Source organism: Physeter macrocephalus, chromosome 19, assembly GCF_002837175.3.
Source record: "Physeter macrocephalus isolate SW-GA chromosome 19, ASM283717v5, whole genome shotgun sequence".
Lineage (NCBI taxonomy): Eukaryota > Metazoa > Chordata > Mammalia > Artiodactyla > Physeteridae > Physeter > Physeter macrocephalus.
The window spans coordinates 21847910-21856636 of NC_041232.1; positions in this window are offsets into that span (position 1 = coordinate 21847910).

Sequence of the window (8727 nt, forward strand, 5' to 3'; positions counted from 1 at the left end):
TACTAATCAACTAAGCTAAGTTGATCAAGAGTACATCTATTATTTATCCATTATATCCATACATATCCACTATATCCACTGAAGTTAGGGATCACCATTTTGACAGCCTTAGTAGTGAAGAAGGGAAAACAATCATTTGATAGAGTTTTACGACCTGGGCTGGGTGATTTTTTTAAATTTTTATTTTATATTGGACTGTAGTTGACTTACAATGCTATGTTAGTTTCAGGTACACAGCAAAGTGATTCAGTTATAGATATACATATATAATAGCTATTCTTTTTCAATAATTTTTTCCCATTTAGGTTATTACAGAATATTGAGCAGAGTTCCCTGTGCTATACAGTAGGTTCTGTTGTTTATCTATTTTATATTTAGTAGTGTGTATATGTCACTCCCAATCTCCCAATCTATCCCTCCCCCCCTCCCCTTTCCACTTTGGTAACCATAAGTTTGTTTTCTAAGTCTGTGAGTCTGTTTCTGTTTTGTAAATAGGTTCATTTGTATCATTTTTTTAGATTCTGCGTGTAAGTGATATATGATATTTGTCTTCCTCTGTCTGACTTACTTAACTTAGTATGATCATCTCCAGGTTTATCCATGCTGATGCAAATGGCATTATTTCATTCTTTTTACTGGCTGAGTAATATTCCATTGTATAAATGTACCACACCTTCTTCATCCATTCATCTGTCGATGGACTTCTGAGCTTCTGTGTATGAAACAAGCCTCATAAGATAACCATTAGAAAAACTTATTAATCAACTAAGCTAAGGTGATTGAGAGTATACTTATCCATTATATCCATAGACAATACTATAGCCCCTGAAGTGGAGGATTACCATTTTGACAGCCTTGGTAGTAGAGCAGGGAAAACAATCGGGGTCATTTTGATAGAGTTTTATAGCCTGGGCTGGGTGATTTAAAGGTAGGTCTTCCAAGGCAGGAAACATGTTAGGATTAGTTTGGAATTTATGGGTACAGAGGCCAAGGTCTTGAATAGAGTCTTGATGAGAAAACTGTAAATCATAAGTAGGCTATTTTAGTTTGTTTACAGTTTTATTCTGACTCAAGTATTCCTTAGAGCAAGAAGACAATTTTTTGGTGCTTGTTCTGAGTATTATTTAATACAGGAACAAGAAAATATGCCAAGCCTTGTTTAATACAGGAACAGGACATTACCCTGACTTGGGTTCTCAGGTCTTTTAATATTGTGGTCAACTGTTGATTTGGTGGGGGTGTGTTGTGGTAGAACTCCTGAGTTCTTCTTCTGGAGGAGTCTCTCCACTGAGAAATATTATGTCAAATCTTGGTGGGACCGTTAATGTAGATAATAACTCCCACTTGCACAGGTAGTGAGACTATAAGCTGGTAGAAGTAAGTCATACTCTTCCTGGAATTTGGTTTGTAAGCAGAAACCTACAAGAATTAAAAAATGGTTGTAGTTGGTTTTTTCAGCTGGTTGAAGAAACCATTCATGCCTACAACCTGTTTCCCTAAAATTACCTTGTGCACAGCGCTTTTTGAGTTTCCCTTCAAGGTACTCTCATATCATTTCAAAGTTTTTCTTCTTTTTGTTGTAGTTGTCTAAGTGAGTCAGAATTTGCCTCTGTTATGGGCTTCCCTGGTGGCGCAGTGGTTGCGCGTCCGCCTGCCGGTGCAGGGGAACCGGGTTCGCGCCCCGGTCCAGGAGGATTCCCACATGCCACGGAGAGGCTGGGCCCGTGGGCCATGGCCGCTGGGCCTGCGCGTCCGGAGCCTGTGCTCCGCAACGGGAGAGGCCACAACAGTGAGAGGCCCGCGTACCGCAAAAAAAAAAAAAAAAAAAAAAAAGAATTTGCCTCTGTTAGATTTAACCAAAAAAGACTATTTGACACATTTAACCATTATTTACAAAAATACTATTTTCTGCACAGCCCGTATCTGATCCCAATACGTCAAAGTGTCAATTTCAAGTAGCGAATGCATCAGAAATGTACACTTGAGAATTATTTACTTAACCATCTAAGCAATCTTTTTTCCCAGAGGTGGGAGATAGGATCCTTTTCATTCAGAAATATTTTTCATTTGTTTTTGTCTATTCAACCCCAATTTGAATTCCTGCCATGTGCCAGGCACGGTTCTAGGGGTTAGTAATACCAACAGTAAACAGAATCCCTGTTGCTTTGATGGAATGTATGTTTTAGTGGCAGTAGACAGCAAACAAGGAAATATACGTCAAACAGCAATTAATTGTAAAGAAAAATAAAGATTAAGTATGATAAAGCATACTTTATGATATGCTTTAAGATATACTTAATCTTTAAGTATGGTATATCATACTTAAAGATTAAGTATGATAAAGCAAATCCAAGATCATTTGCTCTTGCATTGGGTGTGAAGTGAGAGAGAAAGAGAGAGCTCAAGGATGAACCTAAGATTTTTGCCCTGAGTCACAAGAAAAATGGAGACAATGTTCACTGACCTGGGGAAAGTCAATGTGGAGGCGATTTGGGGAGGAAATCTAGAACTCTGCTTTGGACATGAAGAGTGAGAGGTCTGCTTGCATCCAAGATGAAATGTCCAGTAAACAATTGGTTATAGAGTCTGGAATGCGTGGTAGAGATACTAGTTGGAAATAAATGTATCTGTCACCAGCCAAAATAGGTTATTTGAAACCTTGAGACTAGAAGGGATTAGCCAGGGAGCAACAGTAGGTAGAGACAGGGTCCAAGGGTGGCGATCTGGGGCATTTCAGTATGTAAAGGAATGGGGAATGTAGAAGAAGGAGGGCAGGACCTTGAGAAGTGGGCAGTGAGTTTAAGTAAGAGCCAGACGTGACTAATGTCTTAGAAACCAACTGATGGCACTTTTTCAAGAAGGAGGGGCCATTGCTTGGGTTCAAGGAAAATGCCATATTAACTCCTTCAGCCATGCGGCTACCCAAGCAGACATCATGCCCATAAGCTTATGCAGAAAGAATTACATTCATGGGAAAATCAACGGGGGGTTGGGGGACACATCCTTGACTCGCCAACATTCAGCCAGGCCACCGTGTATATATCTGGTTCCCCAGACTCTCGATGTCAGCAGCATTGCGTGTTGCGTAGCTAAAACAATTTTATTCTTCAGAAATAAGTTTGTAAAAACACAGAGCTGAGCACAGCCTCGAAACTCTAGGAGGTACTCAGAACGAGACTGACAACCTTAATTAGGAAGTATCCATGCTAATTAATCAACCTTAATTAACAAATATCAATGTCTCTTGCTCCTTCTAACAATCTTTGGTTTACCAAATCTACCTTGGTTCTGTTTGTGATGTTGATGGATTAGGTAACATCGCTGTTTCAACGAAGTGCCAACATACCGGGCTTGTTTCCAAGAAAGTGAAGAAATATGGCAGCACCCTGGAGCCAACCAGGCTGCAGGCACCCAACTCAGCCTCAGAAAATACCCAGACTCTCAAAGGCTACCATTTGGAAGCAAACTGTGACCAAATCGTTTTTTAAAACGTGAACAATAAAATTGCGTTGACCTTAGATGTGTCCCAGTCCGGAGGCAGCTGAGTTAGTTCTGGGGCCGCAGGCAGTAGATTTTTACTTGAAAACACCCAGTACGCGTGAACTTTAGAGGGTCTTTGTCTACTCTCCTCCAAAAGGCTTTAGGCATCACACACAGATATGCTAAAACACATATCGGTTGTCTCCTAGCAAACAAAACACATACTTATCATCGTTAGCATCAGCGAAATGACAGCAACGACGAATACACCTAAAATGGTTGATTATCCCTGTAACAGTCTACTTCGATAGTAGAAGGTGAAAGTAGAGGCATTATCTAACATCGGTAATATTCTCAGCAAGGGGATCAGTTAATGCAAATTTGGCAAGGAGGTAATCCATCAGTTCGGGATTTTAAACTCTTTCTCCCTACCTGAGCTACGCTAGACGCCTGGAAGACATCTCGAAATAAAGAGGCTGCAGCGTGTCTCCTAGGATTGGAGGTAAGGCGTGGATGCATGCAGAGCTGGTGGTATCCAGGCAACTGGGGTAGGGGGCAGGCATCTTTCTAGGGAGGGTCTCCACTGGTCCTTGGGACTGGGGCTAGGTGGGAGGAAAGACAGATGGACAGTAAGTTCAAAGATGCTGAGACCTGAAAGCGATGAGGCTATACCTGAGGATGAGGAAACTCACCTGATAAAAGTTGGGGGCACCTGGTGGAGAGTGGTGAGCCAGGCGACAGACAGTAAAGAGAGCTTATGTTTCTTAAACACTGACAAGTGCGTTATTTCTTGTAGTCCCTTTAGGAACCCTCGAGGGTAGAGAGCGACATCACCTACATATACATACACATTTGACTTACTCAGATTTTAGTATATTTTCTTGGAGAGAGAAACAGGCCCACAATTCTCCCCCTCTCCACACAGCTCTGTTCCTCAGCTGCAATGAGGAAAGAGAGAGTAAGCTTTGTGTTCCATCTTGACTTTTGCGTTTCTACGTGCCATGATCTTGATGCTATTGAGACCATTTATGTGGTCTCCAGGAGTAATTTTAACAGACTTTTTGCCTTTGCAGTGAATTCAGAATGTAATCCTCAGAATTAGATGCGACACCGCTGCCCTATTAATATTCCTAATTTACAGATGAAAAATAAAACAAAACGAAAAACGGGAAGGTTTCTCCTGTATAGAGACATTTCTAGCTAACTCTGCAGAAGAAATACGAGAATTAGAAAGTCATCCTTCTGAAAGCCTTCATGGAAATATGGATTTAGACCAGGATCTTCGATGCTGAGCCCATTTAATGTAAGATGGTTAAAGATGGCACCACTAGACCCCATTGGCCAACCTAAATATTTGCCTTTAGATGCAGTACAGCAGGAAGTACAAACACAACCCATGAAATATTCTTGCCAAAAGATGTAAACCCAATCTAATCAAGCCTCCAGATTCTTCAGTGAATAAATGACAGGGAAAAAGAGGGAGGGGGCCTTCTTACAGGTTACAAGACTCTTAAGAGAGATGCGAACTAAATGCAATGTGGTTCTTTTTTAAAAATCCTGATCCAAATAAAGTGGCTGCCGTGAAAGACTTTTGGAGGCAGTCAGTAAACTGAAGAACACTCTGCCTGAATATTAGATAACATTGAAGAATCCCACTAATGGTGTTAAGGGTCATGATGGCATTGTAATTGTGCCTCCAAAGTCATTAGTTGTCAGATGTATATGCTAAGGCATTTGTTATTGAAAATAGATTGGTGTCTGTAGTGTGTTTTAAAATACACCCGAAAAGAAAATGAGATTACTCAGGAGTTAATGATTGGTGAAATAATAAGCCCATGGACATTCATGACATATTTCTTTCTACTTTTGTCATTTCCACCATCAAAAGTTTTAAAATGCATAAAAGGAAAAAAATATGAAATATTCCATGTCCAGCTCTGTTGCTATCTTTCCTTACCTGGGTATATTTTCCTTCTAATCACTTTTCATTCCCCCCTATAGAATATATTTTTTCCCCTTCGGGATGTAAGCTCATGGAGAGTAGTCTTTTTTAAAAAAAATTCTCTTTTTAGTTTATTTTACGTTTGGCTATGTTGGGTCTTTGTTGCTGAGCGTGGGCTTTCTCCAGTCGCGGCGAGCGGGGGCTACTCTTCACTGTGGTGCGCGGGCTTCTCATTGCGGTGGCTTCCCTTGTTGTGGAGCGTGGGCTCTAGGCGTGGGCTTCAGTGGCTGTGGCTCATGGGCTCAGTAGTTGCGGCTCGCAGGCTCAGTAGTCGTGGCGCACGGGCTTAGCTGCCTCACAGCATATGGGATCTTCCCAGACCAGGGCTCGAACCCGTGTCTGCTGCATTGGCAGGCGGATTCTTAACCACTGTGCCACCAGGGAAGTCCCTGATGTGTTGATGGTTGGATTAACCTCTAGTATGTAGAACAGGGCCTGGCACCTACGGGGAGCTTGATGAATGCTGTGATTGTTAAATGAAAATGATAATAAAAAATAAAATAGGGGCCCAGGGAGGAAATAACTTCAGAAAACCCAGTACTTCACTCCTCCCTCTTAGAGATTCACAAAGCACATTAATGTATCAATGCATCTTAGAAAACTTCCCTTAAAGAGTCTTGCTTATTTTTGAGGAATTGACTTATTTCATTATAACACTAACACTTCCCGGGATTTATCTTTACAAAAGATACTGTGGCGGATGCTCACTTCCAGTGTGAAAGGGACACTTTGAGAAGCTAAAAAGTAAGGACCAAGCTTGGGATGCGCTTCTATCTGGAAGGGGCGGCTGGAGAGCCAGGAAGGTAGAACATAGGAATTGGAGTCTCACTCTTTTCTCCTTGGTTCTTCACCCACACATTTTCAGATGATTCTCTAAATAAAATCCCAACCACCATCTACCTTCAAAAGGAATGTGGAGGAGAGGTAAGAGGAGGGGTGGAGACAAGGAAAATCCTCATAGAAAAGCCACACTGATGCTTTCTGGGGAGACCGGAGGCAGGAGGAGTCGGTGCCTAAAGAGGAGCCTCTTTTTTTTAAAAAAAAATTTATTTTATTGAAGTAGAGTTGATTGACAATGTTGTGTTAATTTCTGCTGTACAGCAAAGTGAATCAGTGATACATATATACATAAATTCTTTTTCATATTCTTTCCCATTAGGGTTTATCACAGGATATTGAATATAGTTTTCTGAGCTCTACAGGAGGACCTTGTTGTTTATCCATCCTGTATATGATAGTTTGCGTCTACTCATTCCAAATTCCCACTCCATCCCTCCCCACCTCCGCCTTGGCGACCACCAGTCTGTTCTCTACGTCCATGAGTCTGTTTTGTGGGTAAGTTTGTTTCTGTCATATTTTAGATTCCACATATAAGTGATATCAAATGGTATTTCTCTTTCTCTTTCTGACTTACTTCACTTAGTATGATCATCTCTAGCTCCATCCATGTTGCTGCAAATGGCTTTATTTCATTCTTTTTTATGGCTGAGTAGTATTCCATTGTATATATGTACCACATCTTCTTTATCCATTCATCTGTCAATGGACATTTAGGTTGTTTCCATGCCTTGGCCATCATAAATAGTGCTGCTATGAACATTGGGGTGCATGTATCTTTTCAAATTAGAGTTTTGTCTGGATATATGCCCAGGAGTGGGATTGCTGGATCATATGGCAACTCTATTTTTAGTCTTTTGAGGAACCTCCATACTGTTTTCCACAGTGGCTGCACCAGATTACGTTCCCACCGACAATGTAAGGGGGTTCCCTTTCAGAGAAGCATCTTTATACCCCATACTGCCCAACCCGGCATGGATTCCAGAGATCCTAGTTCAAGGCGCCACCAGCACCAGAAGATTATCTCTCTGAAGCTCACCCCAGAAACATGAGATCAAAAAGTTCTTGTGATGCAACCTCACTTTGAAATACCTAAAAATGTTTCCAGAAATGGCTGAATTTGGAATCTTTCTGTTCCTCAGTCTCCACCCATGTCTCAGCCACTTACCCTTTGACATTTAGAGTTCTCACCTAGGGGGGAAAAGAAGCCAAAGGAGTAAAAACAAAAATATATTTTAAAAAATCCAAACCCAACAAGAACAGAAAGCAAAATCCTGAACAGCTTGACAGGTCTAGTCTTTCTTAAAACACAATTATTTTAATAAATGCAATACACTCTCCACTACTGCCTGTTTTAAAGTGGATTTGAAGGTGAACTCTGCTCAACAAAGCTTCATAAAAATCTAAATCTAAATTTTCACTGTGGAGGAAATAAATGGAAAGACCGTAAAGCATGAAGTGAATTTTTTTTAACATCGTTATTGGAGTATAATTGCTTTACAATTGTGTGTTAGTTTCTTCTGTATAACAAAGTGAATCAGTTATACATATACACATATCCCCATATCCCCTACCTCTTGCGGCTCCCTCCCATCCTCCCTATCCTACCCCTCTAGGTGGTCACAAAGCACCGAGCTGATCTCCCTGTGCTATGCGGCTGCTTCCCACTAGCTATCTAGTTTACATTTGGTAGTGTATATATGTCCATGCTACTCTCTCACTTCATCCCAGCTTAACCTTTCCCCTCCCCGTGTCCTCAAGTCCATTCTCTATGCCTGCATCTTTATTCTTGTCCTGCCCTTAGGTTCTTAAGAACCTTTTTTTTTTTAGATTCCATATATATGTGTTAGCATAAGGTATTTGTTTTTCTCTTTCTAACTTACTTGACTCCGTATGACAGACTCTAGGTCCACCCACCTCACTACAAATAACTCAATTTCGTTTCTTTTTGTGGATGAGTAATATTCCATTGTATATATGTGCCACATCTTCTTTATCCATTCGTGTATTCATGGACACTTAGGTTGCTTCCATGTCCTGGCTATTGTAAATAGTGCTGCAATGAACATTGTGGTACATGACTCTTTTTGAATTATGGTTTTCTTAGGGTATATGCCCATTAGTAGGATTGCTGGGTTATATGGTAGTTCTATTTGTAGTTTTTTAAGGAACCTCCATACTGTTCTCCATAGTGGCTGTATCAATTTACATTCCCACCAACAGTGAGAGAGGGTTCCCTTTTCTCCACACCCTCTCCAGCATTGTTTGTAGATTTTTTGATGATGGCCATTCTAACTGGTGTGAGGTGACACCACACTGCAGTTTTGATTTGCATTTCTCTAATGATTAGTGATGTTGAGCATCCTTTCATGTGTTTGTTGGCAATCTGTATATCTTCTTGGGAGAAA